Source organism: the organism of the source record quoted next, unplaced genomic scaffold (genome assembly GCF_019419815.1).
Source record: "Pyrus x bretschneideri cultivar Hongxiangsu unplaced genomic scaffold, Pyrus_bretschneideri_v1 Contig89, whole genome shotgun sequence".
NCBI lineage: Eukaryota > Viridiplantae > Streptophyta > Magnoliopsida > Rosales > Rosaceae > Pyrus > Pyrus x bretschneideri.
The window spans coordinates 867,158-888,742 of NW_025999830.1; the positions used below are offsets into that span (position 1 = coordinate 867,158).

General features: G+C 37.2%; 1 pseudogene; it reads right to left on the reverse strand.

Annotated features, from left to right (window-relative positions):
- Nucleotides 1–7,250: 7,250 nt before the first annotated feature.
- LOC125473465 lies at nucleotides 7,251–10,353 on the reverse strand (annotated as a pseudogene).
- Nucleotides 10,354–21,585: the final 11,232 nt, after the last annotated feature.

A 21,585-nucleotide genomic window follows, 5' to 3' on the forward strand; every position in this document is an offset into this window, starting at 1 on the left:
AATATAAAGCTTAAGCATTAATTTACATTTTATGGAAAATCATCCGAAACTACCATTTAGGCAATGAATTTGCACAAACGGAGGATGTCACTCGATTCAAAACCCAAAAAAACCTACAGATAGGTTATGGGTCCTGTACGCACCGTCGGCGTTATGGTGTCACTCGCCACTGTGTTGTGTCGTCACCAGCAAACGCGCCGTAGTACTCACCGTAGTGGTTTGGCGAGTATAGGTCACGCTCATCGTCGCTAGTGCCACATGCCACTGCGGTAAGGGTTTAAGCAAATTAACAGAATATAGCCTTTCCTTTAGTAGATTCCATTAAGTCTAAAGGAATCTTAGCTTTTACCATTAAAGGTAAAGGTGACCGTCGTCACTTGGTGGATCTTCGCTAGAAACTACAAAGAAAACCCAAAACACGATCAGGCTCTCCTAAGCTCGATTTCAACGATTTTATAGCCAAAACTAGTAGAATTATGTCCCGAAAATGACTAGAAGCATACCTAAAACCTTTTTAGTACAATGAAAGGGGTTTAGGCAAAGGGCAGGCATAGTTCGTAAGATTCTGGAAACGATAGGCAGAGGGCATGCATGTTAGTTCCCAGTAATTTTCAACCAAAAACTCACATGCAAGAAGGTAATTAGTTACCTAAGACTGTTTTTAGAGGAGTTCGTGCACCACCAGTTACAAACTTATTAGAGTTTGCTCAAAGAAGGCCACCAAAAACTGGAGAAATGCACAGAATAATGCAGGGGTTAAATCCTTTGTTTTCGAATTAAAAATTACCGTAAGTTTTGTCCCAAGGAAGAATAAAACACATCTACAAAAGGATTAGGACAAAATCACACCTGGGTTTCAGCTTTGGAAACTTGAAACTCTCGGAGCTCTCGAGTTAGGACATTTCCCCGTCCCAGAACACACATGCAACGGCCTTACTGACTCATCAGGGTATGGCGATGCATAAATTAAAGGTTGGGAGTGGGGATTGATGATGGAGAATGGTTAAGGTGGTGGTGGTGTCTCTCAACATTAGATAGAAAAAGGCTTTAGCATAAATCGTCCCTGAATGACACGCCTTGATCTTGGTGTCCAAAGAACAATAGGGTGGCCACGTGCTGGCCAACACCCGAGGGTGACGCAAGTCCTTTCATTAATGCATATGCCGACAACATAAAAAACATGTATATAATTTTTGCGTATAGCCACGCAATGTAATATCAAAATACAAATCTTAACAAAATAATAGTAATAAGGTACAGGTCACTAAACCAAAGGAGAATATTCAACTACCAACATGTAAAAAGTGATAATGCATGAACATGTTCAAAGCATAATACTAATTCGAAATACAAGTGGAAGGAATATTAGAAAGTGTGATTATAAGAGGTGTCCTACACAGAGAAGAGGACACAAATTCTCTGATATGGGAATGCCTCGTAGCTCGGATCGTATGCCTTGTTCCTAGGTCTTGAAAGGACTGCAAAACAAAATATGAGTAGACCAAGTGTATATATAAGTAATAATAAATCAAATACAATACTCATCAAAAGTACTAACCCCTAGTTTTAGAAAACTCATATAGCATAATGTGTAGTAGGTTTTCCAAAAAAACTAGCATGCCATAAAAACCTTCATAAAACATGTATCATATATAGTGTCTTTAGTAGTGATATCATAATCGCTCGAAGGCACATCATCGCCCGCCCGGAGGCACATACATTGCCTACCCGAAGGCACATATATCATCCTCCCGAAGGCATATTGTATGAATCTTTGATAAGTAAGCATAGAAAATCATGAACATAATCTTTCCAAAATATATACCATCGGAGCTCAATAGCTCAAACACCATATCATAAATTCATGTTCATAAATATCTCAGTAAGCGTAAATTTGATAATGCATGATATTCCATAAAGTGTAAATCCAATAACTGATAAACGTTTCATAAAACGTAGTCATAAAATTATGCTTTTCATGTATGCATTTCTAGTAATAAAAACATGCATTTTGAAAGGGGTCCACTCACAAATACTCTGTCGTTGAAGAGCCATTCAAACTAGAGAGGATAGGGTTGCCACTAACAAACACACCTAAGCATATAAAAGGACCAATTAGTAAAACTCTACTACATGATCGAATTTGGGAAAATGGAGCACGGATTTGGAATCAAGACGTTGAAATTAGTCTAGGAGGGGTCTCGGCCGAAACCCAAAAAAAGTCAACGTTGACAAGTCAACGGCTAATGATCAACGTTGATCGAGAAGTAAATAGCTGACTTAGTCGACCCGACCCGAGTCGTCGGAGCTAAGCTAAGCCGACCCAAGCCGCCGAAGCTCATACCGAAAACTGGAATTTTGGCCGAAACTTTAGGCAAATTTCAAAGCTTCGTAACTTTGTCATTTCTTAACCATTTTTAAGTTCAATATTATTTCTAAAAATTATTTTATATGAACACACATAAGACATACAAATACATATTTGACATAGATCAAAATAAAGTTGAGATTCTACCATAAAATGAATTGAAAATTTAAATAGAAAACCATCTTACTTATAAGCACATATAAGGACTAAGGTCCCTCATCTCATCAGTGTAGAATTCATTTTCAACATGCTCTCTCACGTGTGGGGAATTTTCAAACCAAACACATGAACAACACAAGTGAGGTGACATGGAGCACGTGTGGCCGTTAGGTTTCATACGTAAGGCAACCTACTCTGACACCATTAAAAAGTTGGGGTTTCCAATTGATAATATAGGGGTTAGCCAACTTATGTATATGCCTATGCAATGTCTTTCCTCCCATAATGTGAGATTCTGATGCAGGCCAAGGACTAAAGGCTTTATTAAATAAAATTACTAGTAGCTGGGATTTAAGTTTTATAATATAATACATTCATTTTTAGAGTTATAATACATGTATCTAGCTTTAAATTTGTGGCTTATGGAATTCATAGGTTAATGGCATTCTATAAAATCAATTAGTTTTTTAGGAGTTATATTGTAAGCCTTTTTTTTTTTTTTGTCTTTTCATATTTTTCACTTTAAGTTGTAAGCTTATAAATACTTGTATTTGTCAAGAAAAGGGGGAGAAGCTGTTTGAATTATCATGTCGATATGGAATTTTGTCTAATTATTAAAAGTGCTGATTACCAAGAATTTGTGAAGTTAGAGTTTCATGATTTAATGAGTTCATTGGAAACTTCTGGATATGTTGATCTAATTGGGGTTGATGTCTTCTACTTCAGAATTTCCAAAGTTTTGGTTGACATTATAAATCAAATGAAAGAGAATGTCAAGGTTGCGAGGTATGCTATTAAGGGTGCTTTTCACACTTCAACAGTCAATATTAAATGCTCCAAATTTCTATTTGTTTGGACCAGCAGAGTTCAATTTTAACCCTCCAAATCAGATGATGATCCGAATTTGGGGACGAATTCTCTCCAACCCCACGAGAATGATGCAGGCCAAGGACTAAAGGCTTTATTGCATAAAATTACTAGCAACTGGGATTTAAGTTTTATAATATAATACATGCATTTTTAGAGTTATAATGCATGTATCTAGCTTTAAATTTGTGGCTTATGGAATTCCTAGGTTAATGACATTTTATGAAATCAGTTAGTCTTTTAGGAGTTATATTGTAAGCATTTATTTTTAATGTCTTTTCATATTTTTCAATTTAAGTTGTAAGCTTCTAAATACTTGTATTTGTCAAGAAAAGGGGGCGAAGCTGTTTGAATTGTCATATTGATATTTGAGTTGTAAATTCGTTTTTATGTGCCTTTCTCTTATGTAAGAGTTGCTGCTTTGTTCTTCTAGTTGTCTATGTTGTAGGCTAGTACTAGAAACGGGACTTTGGGGTTTTCAGGTCTCTCCTCGCACTAGGAGATAGTGGACCCTATCTACTAGTTTTCTTTTTTCGTTTTTTTTTTTCTATCCACTGCACCCTGCATCAGTTCCACTATCTCCTAGTGCGAGTAGAGGCCTGATAACCCTATAAACTTTGGTTCTATCCGCTGCGCCCTGCATCAAATTCATTCTTAACAAGATCTAGATAAATAGTATACAATTACAACTATACATATTGAGTAACCCTAGCATTCGTCGTACGACAAATCTCAGGCATAATGAGGTGATAATCATCCAAATTTGAGTAACTCTAGCATTCGTCGTACGAAAAATGAGATAATCATCCAAACACGATGAACCCTAGCATTCTTGTTAGTTGGGGATAACTCTCCAAGAGAGAAATGCAAAGGAGACTCTCTATGAATGCTCCATCAACATGTTGTCACAATTCCCGTGCCAACATTATAAAACATTGTGCCAAAAAAGATAAGGTGGCGGAAAGTCCACAGAAAGTCCTACTTCGAAAGAATCTTCTTAGTGTTTCTCAAACACAAGACAAGAAGTAGTGTTCTGAAAAGTCATGTATTTTGTTTCTGTTACAATGTCAAATTCTGCAAAGAGTAGTAATTCATCCACGTGGCATTTTGTAGCTAGCTACTGTGTGCACATAGAAAGTGTTATAAAGAATCAATCGCGTTCATGAACCTGAACCACAAGTACAACCCGAATAGAAATAAAATTTTAGGTGATGAAAGGTAATGAGTTCGAAAAGTCAATAATGCAGGAAATAATTTGTGCTAGCACAATGTGTTGACAAATTCAAGTCCAGATTATCGTCGGATCCTATTTGTGAGGATCTTGAGGATCCATAAATCATATTCATTCATTGTGCATTGTGCGATCAAAAATTATTTTAAATATTTTTATTTAAAAATAAAAATAAACAATACTTGACAAAAACTGATCACACGATGTACGATGAACGAACACGATTCATGGATCCCCAGAATCCTCACCAAAAGGATCTAGAGATGATCCTATTGGGACAAATTCTAACCGTTGATGTACTGTGGGCCTAACATCCATCAATTATTAGAAGAGAGAGACTTGGCTGCTCAAAATTGAGGAGAAATTTTCTATTCACATAATTTTATTAAGTGCGATTTATAATATGAACAATTTTAAATATAAATATAAAATTTTGTGAATCGGTCATGTAGTGAACTGAGGACCCAAGTTAATTCTTTTATAGAATTCACCCACCTGCATTGTCAACTAGCAGTAGAATTAGCCAACCATCACTCCATTACACTGGCAGAGCCAAGTACAAGGCTCCCTTAGGCTATAGCATACGGGGGCGTTTGTTGCGCCGGACTATCTCGGACTGGATTAGCTTCAAGGACTACGCTGGACTGGCTTAGACTAGACTAAATTGGACTAACTTAGTGAAGTGTTTGGTGCAGTATTGGACTAAGAAGCTGGATAATAACAAATTCTAATATTATATTATTTAATATATAAATTATTAATATTTTATTATGATCTTATCTTTTTCTTCATCTTTTCCTGCCATTTCCGTCCCACTCTTTTCCTCTTCTCTCATCGTCTCACCCTCTCCCTTTTTTTTTTCCTCTTAGACCTCTCAATTCATGTCTCTTTCTCATTCCTGATCAAACTCCTTATTGATTCCAATCTTTATTTCTCTGTCCTCCCTCCCTCTCTAGCAATGCGTTGTTCGAATGGAACCTCACGGCTCCAATTTTCCCGACGAGTTGCAGGTTTCCCAATGTGTTTCCGGGCCAACCCTCGTTAAATTGGATGAAGTTAGCACCACCAAAAAATTCATCACCATCCCTTGACCGAGATCTTAGTTTTGAATGCTCGAATCTGTCATGGATTTGAAGAAGCCCAAACAGGCCGAGACTTCCAGGCCATTTTCCTGCCACATTCGACCATATTTTGGCCTCGATTCAGGTAAAATCGTAATCTTGTCGCTCTCAGCTTCAATTTGGTATATTTTATATGAAAGTTGGTTGTGAAATGGATCTGAAAGAGAGTCGGAAAGTTAATGATTGATCTAGGTGACCGGAGATGATGAGGAGTTTGTCGGGAGTGGTCGTTAAGCATGACAAGGACGAGAAAGAGAGAATAGTCTTAGCTAGTCCCATGGTTATTGGGGGGTCTCGCTAAGACCTCTTAGTGAAGGGTTTTGTCCATGCTAGTCCCCTTTAGTCTCATTAATGTTAGTCCCAGCATGGAACAAACACAGTATTGGACTAATAGCTAGTCCAGTCCAGTCCAGTCCAACTTAATGAGGGCAAACAAACGCCCCCGTAGAGTTTTGACTCTTAAGCTTAATAATATTAATTTTTTAGGCTATTTTGTAATTTTAAATTGTCATATTCCACTTAACAAATAAAAATTGTATCTTAAAGCTGCTTTTATAAAAAATCAGAGCTAATAAATGTTAAATAAACGCATCACTTTAACCAATATTATAATTTAATAGTAATATACTAAGAGACCATACAACAAATGGTTCCCTATTTCATTCTTGAAAGTTTGGAAGACTGAAGCCTAGAAAACATAGTATAAATTTCTTGCTTCAAATTATTACCTTCAAGCCACTTAGCACTACAGCATGGTAGTGTTCCTCTTCACTTGGAAGTGAGAGGTCTTAGGTTCGAATCTCGTAGATGGCGAATTCGATACCAAATTAGGTTGTCCATTGTGTGGCTTAGCTAAACTCCCCCTCTCTTTAGTGTAAAAATATCGATGTACTAAAAAAATTAAACAAAATTATTACGTTCAAATTAACTATCATATAACTTCATGTAGGCAACAAAAGATCAAAAATATGATTTCATAATAATAATTTTAGCTTAGTAACTCACCAAATAATTCCTAACTACGCTGTTGATCCATTAGTCAACTAACTTTAATTTGGTTTTTTTTTTTTTGGGAAGTGTTACACTCCTCACAAGTGTATTTTTCTTTCCTAATATAGAAATCTTGGAGTGTAGAATGAGATTTTTGGAGTGCTAATAACAATTCTCTTTTTTTTTTTTTTTTTAACAAACATTATTATCTACACTAAAGGAGGAATGTGTTTACCTCACAATGGCTAGCAATAATGTGATTTAAATTCGCCTTTGGTGAAAATCGAACCTATGATCTCTCACTTACAAATGAAAAGGAATACCACTAAATCGTAGTACTAAGTGGTAACTCTAATCTAGTAATTAAACGAGAAAACTAAGATAGTAAAGCCAAGTTTTCCTTTTGACAGAAAAAAAAAAAAAATGCCAAGTTTTCTTTTTCGAAAGTACCAAGTTTGCAATCTTTAAGTTGAGTACAAGGATACAAGTACCAACAGTGGACCAAGAACATATGTCATCCATGCGACTGGCCTCCGTTTCCGGTTGGACCCACCGGTCCGACGTTGCCATTGCACTTGCAGAAGTCATCTTGAAGTGAGAAATTATCTCCTCCTCTCCCTTGTCTGCTTAATAGACAAACAATAAAGATAAACCTAATAAGATACAGGCCACATTTTTCTACATTGATAATGCTACATACAATATATACACATCAACACTTCTACTGCAGTACATGCGTAAACACATTGATTATATCTTGCAGAAAGCAGTCGCATTAAGAATTACTAGATTTTCCCCCATGACCTAAAAAACCTAATCACGGGGTCATGGAGGTCTTCTTTGGCTTTAACGCACACAATGAAGTCGATATGACCATAGTTCTCGAGATAAAGCAACTCCGGAGTGGACTGCAATTCCTTGAGAGTGTGATGGAAATCTGTTAAATCCGCTAAATCATCATTTCCCCCACAAGCCATCAACAGTGGCAATTATTCGGGTATGAGGCTAAGATCAAATGCAGGGGGTTTCAACTGACCGTACAACCCTCCTAACTTTTTAACAGGCCATAGTCGTATTGTGAAAAGGTTCCCTTACGGATCACCGCCCAACACAAAATGCAATAATCAGTGCACGAAAATAATATAGAATGAGAGAGGGGGTGTGGGGCAAAAGTAAATTTATGCAAGCACAAGCGGTATAGAGCCTACTGTGGAAGAGATGGTGCAATTTCTTTGCGGATGTTGGGTGTGGTTCATAATCAAGATACAAGTCCACACATGGACACTGCACAATGCATATAATAGATGCATGAGCACATGCATGCGCCCGTACGCACACAGATGGAGGGAGGGAAGAACCGAAGAAGTAGTATATATATGAAGTCGAACCTGTTATGGAAGTTAGCAAGTCGTTGCAGTCAACATGGCCATAGCAAGATTAATACTATTAACCTCATAACATTTGAGCAAAAAGAATATTAGCGGGAAAAAAGGTGGACAGTGTGCAACAAAACCTTCTAAAGTTATGTTGATGGATGCTCATAGCAAGAATCATCTGAAAAAAATGAACATATGTATCAATTTTATTACAATAGCCATTCATGCACTATACTTTGAAGCAGATTATGAGTGCCTGATCAACATGCATGTTGACCATTCTAAGTGCAAATTTAGAAGTGATATGCTCCAAGTATGATATTGGACAGAAAAGAGCGGCAGCTTCAACTAGTTCTGTGATATCCGGCTGGGTGAGAGCAGCTAAAGACAAAATTGTTCCCTGACAATATGAATAAACTGAGTTAACACCAAAGACAGCAGCAAGGCAATGAAGTTTGAAGTAGATGAAGAGATGTAAGACCTGTGAATGTCCAACAATAAAGACGTTGGAGCTTCTTGTTGAATATATGCAGCGGATCATTTCTGATAGATCAAATGGAGCCAATTCATGCCAACCTCAATCCCAAAACTTCTACAATATAGAATAAATCCATGTATTCTCAGATTCCAGATAAGCAAATTATGAATTGCTAAATATGATCATTCCTTTTTCTACTAACTTTCAAGTAGGCTCACATTACCAATGCCCCATATGAAGCTATGTTGAGTGTATTAAGACGAGTTCTCAAAATAAAAAACCTAAATGCAGATGTCTTTTATCAAGGCAAACAGGTAGCACAAAATACTGATATCCTAGCAAAGGGAGCCTATCATTGAGTGTAATTTTCTTTAATCTGTTTTAGCTATTCCCTCTTTCTAACTCAGTATTGTCATCTATCAAAGCTTGAAACTGTGAGGAAGGAACAATAACGTTGCTTTTCATATGTGATTATGTTTTTCCTTCAAAATATGAGGGGGACAATCCAGACTTTCAACATAGAACGAGTTTGATCAGCAGCCAATTGGAAACCACCAATAACTGGAGCCACACCTTATCGGTGAATGAAAGACAAAAAAATTGTGAGATGAATAGATTCTGAGCCTGAAAAATAACCCGAGCCCAAACGGGCAACTCTAACCGGGAAGAGTACAAGAGTTCAAACCTCCAAGTCTTCAAAAGGTGTCTTTGCTTTAAATACTTCAAATGTTGCTGTTTCCATAGCGGGTAGGCAGAAACGGACAACCTTCAGTAAGTGCATCTTGCCTTAATCCTCCATTTATATTTTATGTTTGAGGGCTAACAAACTTATTTTCTTGCATTTAGGACCCCCAAGATCCAAGAAGCCTACTATTGTGTCAAGGGGAGACCCTTTAGGGGCTAAAATGTATCAGCAGGTTAATGAACTTCGAGATTTATCGCTTAAAGAGCTGGAGGTATAATTTGCCATTTCCTCGAATTTTTCTCCTTTTCTTTATTAATAACTCTTTGTCTGATTGTTTGTTATAGAAGATTCAGGCAGAAAAGATCTCACCGCCCGAGGCTTCTTCTCCCCCAGCCCAATTGAGGCAAGCTCCTTCTTCTTGAGCAACATCCATTCCTTTGGTGGTGACTCCCATTTCTTAATTTGATCCTTCAATTGGGAAAATGATGCACTTTGTGGAGGATGACAGTAATTTAGTAAGTGCCTACTTTTAACACTCTTATGCCAAGAATCTTTTTTTCCTTGTACTTATTGTCTTCTATTCTTTCTAGCCTTCCCCAGCACAGGAGTTCTACTGAACACCAGCTTCTACCTTTGGGGAGCTAATAGCTCCTGAGATTCCCATGATTTTAGAAGTAACTAGTCCGCAGGCTTCTCAGGCGACTCCAACTGATGTACTTAAGCTTCCACAATGTCGGTTTCGCAACCTAAGGTCCCCTCCCAGCTATATCATTATTTAGACTTCTTGCTTCTTTCCTTCATGAGTTAGTCACTGACTTTTGTTCCTTCTTCTATTGTTTATAGGTCTTTGTTGAAGGTTTGGACACCATTTCTCCTTTCCTAGCAAGTAACAATAATCTCCCCCAACCATAAAAGGAAACAACTCCCCCTCCACCTCCTTCCAAGGCTCCAGTCTCAATTCAGGTATATTGACTTTCCTTACTTTGTCCTCCTTTGTTTTGTAATTCCTCATCTCAACACATCTGTCTTGGTTGTACCAGGGTTCTAGAGAGGGTTCGGGCCAGTCTCCACCTCGCATGGTGCCCAAGATAGATCTTCCACATCCTCTTCAGTTTCTCGGGGTACAAGGGTCTCCATCCCTAGGCCTGAGAAAAAGCAAGCCAAAACTACTGCAACAGCTACCTTCATTCCTACTCCTGCTCCTTTAACTGAGGTTGCCCTCGCTGTCATGGCTATGGGTATTAGAAATGTGCCTTTAGCTTCATCAGCATCATCCTTTGCCAGACTTGGTAAAGAAGTTTGGGTAAATCAAAACTAAATTGCAGTCACCTCCAACATCCTCTGAGTCTCATCTTTTTCAAAATGCTCGCCAAATCTTCAAGGATTGGACGAAAAGGGACTTCACAGTTTCTTTTAGCTTAAGATTTTGTATGACGCAAAGAAGGCCCTTATTGAGCTCTACAAAGCTCAGTTGATGTCCAAGGCTCAGTATGAATCTTTCTTCAGTTTCTTCGAGAATTTGCGGGCATTAAGGGATCAACATCATAAGGCGAAGTGGGCATCAAATAAAGTGAAGTGCTTTTAGGAAAAACATGTGAAGAATACAGCTACTCTTCGACAATTGGTGGAAGAAGGGTCAGTGCTAGAAGAAAGGATTACAATGGTCGATTCTGAAATCCAGTGTTTGGAAGAGTAGTTACCTTCACTTAGAGCCGAGAAAGTGACCCTTACCAACCATCTCTCCCAAAAAGTCAAAGAAATGGAGAAGATTTCTTAAGTAGTTGAGGATTCCAAGGACCAACTTGTGAATAGCAACATGTATTTAGAAGAACCAAGCTGAATTTTCACTATCATGCAAACTTATTTCTCTAGAATAATTGCTCTGGCCGAAGATGTAAAGTTGTTAGACTAAGATCTCTATAATCTCTTCATGAAATGAATTCTTCTTCTATTTTAACTCCATTTTCTAAACTTTTAATAGTAGAAGTCTATCTCCACCCTTATCATCTTGGTTTGATCTCCAAATTTGCCCGATCTTGTCTCTAACAAGCCACTGATCTGGATAGGCCCTGGATCTTCCTTAGTTCCCAAATCAATGATCTCCAAAGGGTCTTGTACTTATGGTGGTGGCTTGTCAAGTTCTGCGCATAAGAATTCAACTAACTTTGGATTCTCAGGCAAATCCTCCGGCCCATCCAAATCATATATACATTAGCCATTTGGATGGCAGCTTCTAACTCCTTCCCAAAAAATTCTTCTTTACTCATCTGGATACTAGAATTCTCTCTATTCCAATCCTTTTCTTCCTCGACTGAGTTCTCCCCTTCTTGTTTTCTTTTTTTCCCATATACCAACAGTCCTTTTATTAAGGACTTAACTGCAACCACATGGTCCTTTCTTTTTTGTTCTAACATTTGATAGGATTAAAAGCACATCACAAAGTAGCACACAAATATCCTATTAATTTTCCTTATTAACAATAAGATTTGTCAATTGTAGCATATGAAAATAAGAGTCTTTCCCACAAAAGATTGTTTTATCTAACTACTTAAAATGTCACAAAAACTGGGCTGTTGTCCCTACTGACCAGCCACCGGAAAAATAATTATTAGACTGACTTACACTTATCTAAAGTCTACGAAATTTTATATGCAGATACTAGACACATAGAGCTACACTCACACAAATGTTTGGGATTTTTGGAGTTGATTTTCTATTTAAATTAAATCGAACAAAAACAGGACAAAAACAGATTTTAAGTAGTTCACAAATTAAGAAAAACGAGTTAGGGTAATTGCTATCCACCACCAAATAATCATGCAAACATGTTATGTTTCACTCAAATTCCTTTCATTTTCGGATGAAGATGCTCAAGTTGGCTCAATGTTAGAACTCAACCTATTACTCTTTCTTATGTAGTATGTTAAGAGAATGGCATTTTCAATTTAACTTTGTCCCTAACATGCAAGCTAGAATGGCGTGTTCATAGATTTAACAAGTAGAAATCATTAAGAATGAAAGGAGCATTGAGTCATCGCAAGGCATCGTAAGTACTGGCGTTGTCTTATTTATCCTAGAAATTGGTTCACATGTTAATCGCAATTAACAAGTACTACTCTAGAACATATGTAGGTCCTCATTCGACAAGGGCAGGCACACACATATTCATAGCATTAGAATCCTAGATATGCTTACTAAGTATGCATCCATAGAAAACACATAAAGAATTCATCAATGAGACAAGTAGTTAATCAATTTTCATCCGTTCATAAAAGTAATTCAAACGAAATGTCATAACAAACTTGCAATCATATTTGGGGCTTCAAACAGCCCCTAACTACTAAAAGTCTAGTTACACAATCCTTAAGTTAAAACAAAAGATAAACATGAGTTTGAGAAAATAGAACCGAAAGAAATTGACTGAGGCTTCCTCTTTTCCTTCCTTCCCTAATGCTACTTTTAAACCAATTCTTGCTGCATCATTTTCTTCTGCTTAACTCACCCACTAATAGCCATATAGTGATGACAGTAATTGAGAGGAAATGGTAAAACAATTGTAACTCCTTGGGTAGCCTTTATGCCAATTACTCCCTCTTAATCCTCATCTATAATTCCATTTCCTCTGATATTTGAATAGGTGTTAGCTGGTTTGTTCTTGATTGCATCAATTTTGGCGGCTAGATTAATTGGATTTATTGCTGTCAATGCTTTCTTGTCAGTTACAAACTGCTCAGCCTCTTGGAAACCTTTTAGTGTTAAAATGGCCATAACTTTTTCTTGAAAAATGATATTAACAATCCGTGGAATGCTTCAGAAAATAGACATCCGTAGTTTTCCAAGCATATCAGGCTCATTCTCTAATTCATGCTGAGCTGTTCGCAACATACTTCCAAAGTCAGCTGACGTGCACAGGCAGTTTTGACGAATTTGTTACTTAAAATCCCACTTATGCTAATTTTCTTTTCTTTGCTTGACAAATCCTACAAAACACAAAAACAAAGTAAATAGCTCAAAAATATAAAGAACTAACTAAGAAAAGACAAGTGACTTTGATATAAAATATATATAAATATGAGCTTGTCAACATTAGTTGGGATGATATGGGGCTAATCCCATTCTTCCATTGTAAGAGACAATCGTTGTTCTAGAAGCTTCTGGGCCGTCACCTTAGTCGAGCGGTCATCTTATCAGCTCCTAAACATTGAAGAACCCCAACACTGGGATTGTAGAAGTTAGCTTCTACCATATTGGCTGTAGGGAAAAATGGTCGTGATTCGTCCTCCACTATTTCCCAAAATCCAAGTCCTGCTTCCCTCTCTTCATGGTAGATAGCCACTTGTTGGTGTAAGGTAGATGGCATAGAGAGACTTTGATGAATCCAATATCTGCCCAGTAAAGCTTCGTAATTGGAAATACTATCCACAACGAAGAAAGCTAACATGATTTACTTGGAACCCAAGTCAACCTCCAAAGGTAATATCCCAAGAGTTTTGGTGATGGCCCCAGAGAAGCTTGAAATTGTAAGATCTATGAGGTTGAGATCATCTTCACTCTACACACTCTCTTCATTTACTTGTAAGGCAACACGTTGATTGCATCTCCACCATCAATTAAGACCCTCTTGAAGGGCACTCCCTGATGCGGGAATTATACGCACACAAATTAAACCCTCTTTTTATCAATTGTAGTAAGTATGTAAGTAGGGATCGTTCTGGACCGGGGATTAGGAAGGATTGTTAATCACTTGGATTTGACTCGAAAACATAAAAACAAGTTTAAAACACTATACTAGACTCAAAGAATACAAAACTCAAAATAAGATAGATTAAGACTAAGACTAAACAAGATATGGGGGGGATTGAGGTTTTGACGAAATTAAACTAAAATGGACAGATTGTAAAGAAAACAAATTGTGAATTTGGTGGAATTGAATGGATGGGAAGCTAGCTAAGGGGTTCATCTCCACACATGTTATACTTGCACACAAAATGATTTCTAATTGCTTTTTAATAAAGTATGAATTCTCAACACCCCAGATTAATCGTGAATTGCACTAATTAACCCTCATATTTTCCTAACGTTATTGAATTGGATGATTGCATACGACAACCCAAAACATTCCCCACAAGTCCCCTACATGATTGCATAATAGAGATACAAGCAAGAATCATTAAGTTCTTTGAAAACTATAAGTGTTGACGAGGCATTCGTTACTATGAATTGCATGAAACTTATGCCAAGAATTTACTTAACGCGATTGTTTATAAGCAACCTCCACTACTTGTGAATATAAGTTCATAACTATTAGGTGAAACTCACTTATATTCTAGCGTCATATTCATGCATGAAAATTAAGCGTGCACTCTCAATAAACATACATAAATAGGTTATCAATCAAATAGTTAAACGAATTGAATCCACAACTTATGAAACGCAATTAGAAGTAATCAAATCATATTGCAAGCATAAACATGTATTTCGAATCCCCCCCTAGCCAAGTGATAGGAGCATATTTAGGTGACTTAACTGGCTTATTCTTGTGCATTTATGCTATTATTTCTTAATTAATGTCGCATTACAACTCAATTTCGTGTGTTTGTAGGTCCTATGGGGTAAAGTATCAAGAAAGGGCATTTTGGTGCATTTTGGAGCAATTTTGGACACTATGTGGATAGCTTACATGTGGGCCAACATGGATGGACGAATTTGGACTTCAAGAGGCTAGAAATGTGATAAGAAGAGGAAGGAATAAGCTTGGGACAAAGTGGATAAGGTAGGAGCTCAAAAGAGGAAACATTATCCAAAACCTTATCTAACCTTATCCAACATTATCCAAAACCTTATCTAAGTTTATCCAACCTTATCCTATCTTATCCTAACCTAATCTTGTTCCACCTTAATCCTAGCTGCAAGTGGACCTAAAAACCTAATTTCTAGAAGCCTTATCTAACCCTAAAAGGGTGCCACACCCTTCTCCCTTTTATTTCTTCTAGAAAACCCAAAATCATCCACAAAACACTTAGTTTCTAGATGGCCCAATTTTGTTAGGCCTTAATCCTTGTGGATTTGGGTATACAAATCCTTTTATGAAACTAATTCGGCCAAACCCTCTCCCAAGTGGATTTAACTTGCTTGTGCCAAACCCTAGGGCCCTAATCCATAAAATCTGCTAAGTGTAACCCTAATCTACTTAACCCTAGGACTATATAAACCTAAATTCAGCCAAAAATTCGTACCACCCCCTTATGCTATTCAGAAACCCTTGTGCCGCACCTCCATTCTCCATTCTAAGCCTCCATACACCTCCCTACACATCCATACACCTCTGCCGCACCTTCCCCACCATAATCAACCATCCTCCATCCCTCTAAACAAGGAAACACCATCCCAAAACCACCAATTCCAGCACCTATGCTTTGTGCCGCAGCAAGGAGGAGGAAGAGGAGCCAATCTGTGCATCGAATCCATCTTGGAATTGCTGAGCATTTAGGTGTAATCTTTCCTATGATTTCAATGTTTAAATTCAATACTTTTTGTTGTGCAAGCATGAGGAACTAATCCCCCTTTGGCTGGGGGGGAATTTCGAAACCATAGTTGTATTTGCATGATGATTTGATTACTTTCAGTTGTGATTCCATGAATGATGAATTCAATTTGCTTATCTATTTTAATTAAAACTTGCTTATGTATATGAATTGAGAGTGCACGCTTGATTTGCATGCATAAACATGATGCTAGGGTATGAGGGAACGTCACCTAATCGTTGGGAACTTATATTCATGAGTAGTTAAGATTGTTGGTCACAATTATGATAAGTGAATTCTTGGCATAAGTATCATGCGCTTTCATAGTTACGAATGTCTCGTCAACACCTATGGTTTCCATAGAATCTAATGATCTTTGATTGTCTTTCTTTTATGCGCTTTCATATAGAAAACTTTTAAGGAATAATTTGATTGCAATGCGCCAAGACAAAGAGGGGGGTTTAGTTCCTCATACGTACAAGACAAAGAGAATTGAAATTAAACATTGAAATCGAGGAAAAGCAACACCTAAAAATTCCAACAACTCAAACTTGAATTGTATGAACGTTTATGCACTCTTCTCCTCCTCTTTGTTGTGGCACAAGGTCTAAGGATAGGTTTGGAGGGATGGGGAGTGGTTGGAGTGGCTGCAATGGAGGAGATATGGTGCAGAAATGGAAGGGGAGATGCTGGAATGTGGAATGGTGCCCACGGCAAAGTGATTCTAAGGGGTTGTGTTTGTTGTTGTGTGTTGTGGTAATGAATGACAATGAATGATGGGATTGCATGATTTTATAGGGAGAGAATGGGTGAGAATGTGAGAGAATGTGGCTGCAATGATTAAATGGAATGGCTGGAAAGTGGAAGAGATATGTGATGTATGGCAATGAAGGGAAGTTTGGTGCTGGAAATGCATGTGTTTGCATGTGAAAGCTGGAATTGCAAAAAGGGGAATGCATGTGCACGGCAAGGTATGGAGAAAGGGTTGAATGGCTGAATGTGGTGCAATGATAAAGGAATAATGTCATGGTGGCTGAAATGATGAAGTGGGATGGCTGGAATTGCAAGGGGAATGCATGTGGAATGGCTGGAATGTGTTGATGTGCACGGCAATGGATGGAATGTGAATGATGGCTGGTTGTGTATGTCAGTGATTAGGGTGAATGAAAGGTGAATGAATAATGAAATGGGGAAGCATGTGAGTGACAACTAGGTTGAATGATGATGAGTGCATGTGGCTGAATGAAAACATGTGAATGAATGAGAATGTGCGGCTGCAAGGTTGTAGTTTAGGGTGTTGAAAGGTTTTGCATGGCTTTGAAGTGATTGTGGATGTTGGAATTGGAAGGGAAGGTACGGCCTTGGGGTTGGTTTAAGAGAGAATGGGCTAGGCCCTTTGTTGTATGTCCTAAAGTACATACAAGGCCTTCAATTTCGTCCAACACTTTAGCTCCAAGCATAAGCTATCCATTCCAAGCCTAATTTTGCTCCAAAATGCTCCAAAATGCATCTTTTTGCTTCCTTAGCCATATGTACCTACAAACACACGAAAATGGCTTAAACTACTAAAACAACTAGGAATTAACAATATAAATGCACCAAAACAAGCTAAGTAAGTCGCCTAAATATACTCCTATCAAATTCCCCCACACTTAGCTTTTGCTAGTCCTCGAGCAAAACAAAACGATAACAAACAAACAAAACGACACTAAACAAGTAAAACACAACCTAAACCTTCCAACAATCGTCTTAGGGATTTCCAATGCACATGACATATTAAAAATCATCATTCCCACAGATTTTAGTCATCTTCACACTTAAGTACATTCTTAATCATAGTCACCACATACTAGTTCACAATTAAGCATTTAAAACGATGTTTTGAATGTAGTAACATGCCTTAGAAAATTTGCTCAATTTCTTACAAGATATGCACTCAATTTTCACTCAGATTTTCTAACTACACACCTTAATCTAGTTATATGTGAGAAGATTAATGAAAACGAACACTCACATATATATATCACAAAGAAAGCAATTTCTGGAGTTAATAAGCATGTTTAGATGTGATCTCATGAATGGAATGCTATGACTTAGATGCGAGAACCAGTGACACCATATGCTCATACCAACTTCAAACTCCACAAATTGAAATGCACAACACTCAAAATAGAAGTCAAGGGTTGTAATGGGGCTTGGGGTATTGGTTAACAATGGAAGGATAAAGGAAAACAAAGGTTCTTAAAGCAATAGCAAGCGAAGTAATGAAGTTGAGACTTAGAACTCACTTTAAAACACAGAACTCAACTTTTAACACAAAGGGAAGATCTAAGCGACACTCAGGGCCATATTCAACATTTTGGACCTTTTCTTCAACTACCATAAACATGTGAACTTATTTTCATTTATTTCATACTTTTTTTTTCTTTTTTTTTCTTTTTTTTTTTCTTTTTTTTTTTTTTTTTCTTTTCCACTTGTGCCTATGGCACACTAACTCACATGAAAACTACTTCCCCCACACTTGTTTTCTGCCATACATTAATCAAAAGGAGTTCAATTCAAATCATGCTTTGCTATGCTTCAAGAATAAGGGTATGGATGTGTTGGAAATGTGCCCTAAAACCAATCATATGATGATACTTTACGGACATTTCAAACTAATGTAGTTTAAATGTAAAGGGCAAAGATTATTGTTTGAGCCGTCTCATATAAATGTTATATGCTTAAACGATAAGTCCAAGGAATATGTGATTGGAAGAATGCGATCTAAAGAAGTTAGATTCATGAGACCATTCTTTCGTTGACACAACCTAAACGTTCCTGATCATAGGATTGTCAATTGGGCATTAACAGTCCGTTAAGATCAGTACGTGCTATGTCTTCTCTCAGGGAGAGTGACTAGTCTCGAGTCATTGGTGTGTGTGACATCAAGACAAGTCCGTAGGTGCTCAATAGAGAATGAGTTCACTGAACACGATCAACGAAGAGTTCTCATATTCATGTCACATGAGAACTCATGGTTGGGATAATGCAAATTAGTCTTTTGACCTGAGGCATCACAGTTGTCTTGTGGTTAGGTCCTTAATCTTTGATTATGTCAAAGTCACTCTATCAGGATGTCCACGGCATCGTCGGGGTTAAGCCACTTAGCCATGGAGGCAAGTGAATGCGCAACAAGGGATCTCTAACCTTCAAGCTGTTTGAGGGAGAATACTCTATGATATGATTTAGAATCTCTGGCCAGAGTATGAATGAGATGTTGGAATGCGTTCCAGATCACATTCAAGGTAATCATATAAGTACAAGATTCACATTGGATAGTAGACATGAATACACTATCAAACCAAACAATGTGGTCAAGAGTATTGTATTAGAGAAAGACCGTATTGCATTTGTAATCCTAAAACTGAATAGGTTCTCCACCTCTTCTGATTAGCTTGGGTAACCATGACATGCTGCTAGGCGTCAACCATGGTTTGTGGAAGCCCTAAAAGTGTATTATCACTAACGGGAGAATTGAAAGTAAGTTTCAATTCACAATCGATTTGAAAGAGTTTGAATCGCCCACTGCCTCGCTAAAAGGAACCTAATGGATCGTACACCGTGTAAGGTAGAGATTGAAGATTCAACGGAGATGAGTAAGAATAATTAAATGGTTTAATTATTTATGGCAAGGATTAATTAATATGATTATTAATCAAACGAATAAGTTCGTTAAAAGACCTCGGGATAGTTTTGGACCTTAAGGCCCAATGGGCTTCGAACGTCAAGTCCATTGACTTAAGTTGTATGAGAACTTAATGAATAATGATTCACAAAGGCCCAAATAGCCCAATAAATCCCTAAGGCCGGCCATGTTAGAGAAAGAGTGGGTTTTGACTTATTTACAAGTTTGCCACTCAAATGAATTAAGGTATAAGTGTGACTTAATAGCCAAAATTCATTAAGGGTTGTTTTTGGGGAAATTGGAGAAACACAAACTCTCCTTTCTCTCTAGAAATGGCCGGCCACCTTGAGGATAACATCTAGCAATCTTACTTCCTCAAGGTCACTCATTTCTTCTACAATATACCTTGGTGTGGAGACTTAGAGGTTCTCAATTTTGGGAACTTGGAGAAACCTTTTCATCCATCCAAATCCATGGATCTAAGATGCAAGGAATGAAGGCCCTCTCTTTGGGTGATTAGCCTTTGCTTATGCAAAGAGGAATCTACAAAGGTATTGATTTCTCAACTCACTTTGTTTTGAGTTGAGTCTTGGTTCACCTATCTACTAGGCTTTGAATTTCATGGGTAAATGTTTTGTTTTAAGTGCATACAAGCATGATTCCGCCTTTAATTGTTAATTGCATGCTATTGATGTTGCTTAAATGAACATGTTTTTCACAAATTTTCCTTCAAGTGGTATCAAGAGCCTAAGTCTAGTAGTTGGTGAATCCTTTTGGGTTTTGTAGTTCATAGTTTGTGATTTGAATGTTGTAATTGTTACAAGCTTTATTCTTGCTTCTTTGAATGTAAATTTTGTTAGAAAATTTGCCATCTCAAATGTTGTAGATGTAGTTCATATGAGCATGAATTTTGGAGCTAAAATTTGGTGCCATGTTTTTGGGAAAATTCGGCCAAATCCAAAGGGTGGAATTTTGGGTTCTTGTTTGACTTGTTAAAATTGTTTTAAAGTGACTTTTGGAACCCCTATGTACCCTAGTATGGTTGTATGTTATTTCCCTTAAGTTTGAGTGGTTTTGGTATGTTTTTGGGTGAAGAATGTTCATGGAGCTCTTATGGGTTTTCATGAATGTTCTTCATTGTTCTTGATATGTTCTTGCCAAGAACAAAAGGTTTGGTGTTTTGATTCAAAGTTTTGATTTATTTCATAAAGTTTTTGTTTTGAAATATTTCTTATGTTTAAATATATTAGATATTTATTTTGAAAAATTAAAGAAATTATAGTGGGTTTGGTGTGTAATGATTTATTCCATTACACACACCCCACTTACAAAACTTTGAAATTTTTTTTATAAACTTTGCTTCAATGGCCGGCCACCCTACTCAATTAGGGTCCTTGTGGGGCTTTTATGCAATTATATAAAGTTTTGATACTTTTGTGTATTTGCATTTTGACCCAAAAGTTTACGGTTTTACGTAAAGGTCCAAAATCACTAAAAGGACAAATTGTTTTGGTCCTTTAATGAAGTTTTATTTTTTTGTGGAAATTTTGGGTTCTAGTTGTAATTACATGAAGTAGTGGACTTTTGTGTTTTTACAAAGTGACCCCAAAAGTTTAAGTTTTTGCAAAATAGCCCAAAAGTTGAGGTTAATTGCACTATGGCCCAAACAAGTTGAGGTCATAGCATTTTGGCCCAAATTAGGTAGAGAACAAAATTGTTTTGTCTCTTTAAATGAGAATTGGATTTTCATTTCATTTAGCTCCATTTAAATCAATTCTATGGATACAAAAACCAAATGAAAATGTTGCATTCAAGTTTAATTAGTTAAAGCGTTAATTAATTAAAGAAAGGGTGATTATGAACCTTAGCCTACGATAATTGAGCTATGTGAAAGGCCGTTTCAAATTTGTTTGAACCATGGGAATGTGTAGATTAAATTTTGGTTGTAATTTGATATGATCAATTGTTGTAAAAGAGCATAAGCTCTTCTTTACTTTAAAGTAATTTGATTTGATCAATTGTTGTAAAAGAGCATAAGCTCTTATTTACTTTGAAGTACTCCTTTCTTGTTTTATTCGATATGCATGAAATTGGATTAGTTGGGTCCAACGCCTAATAA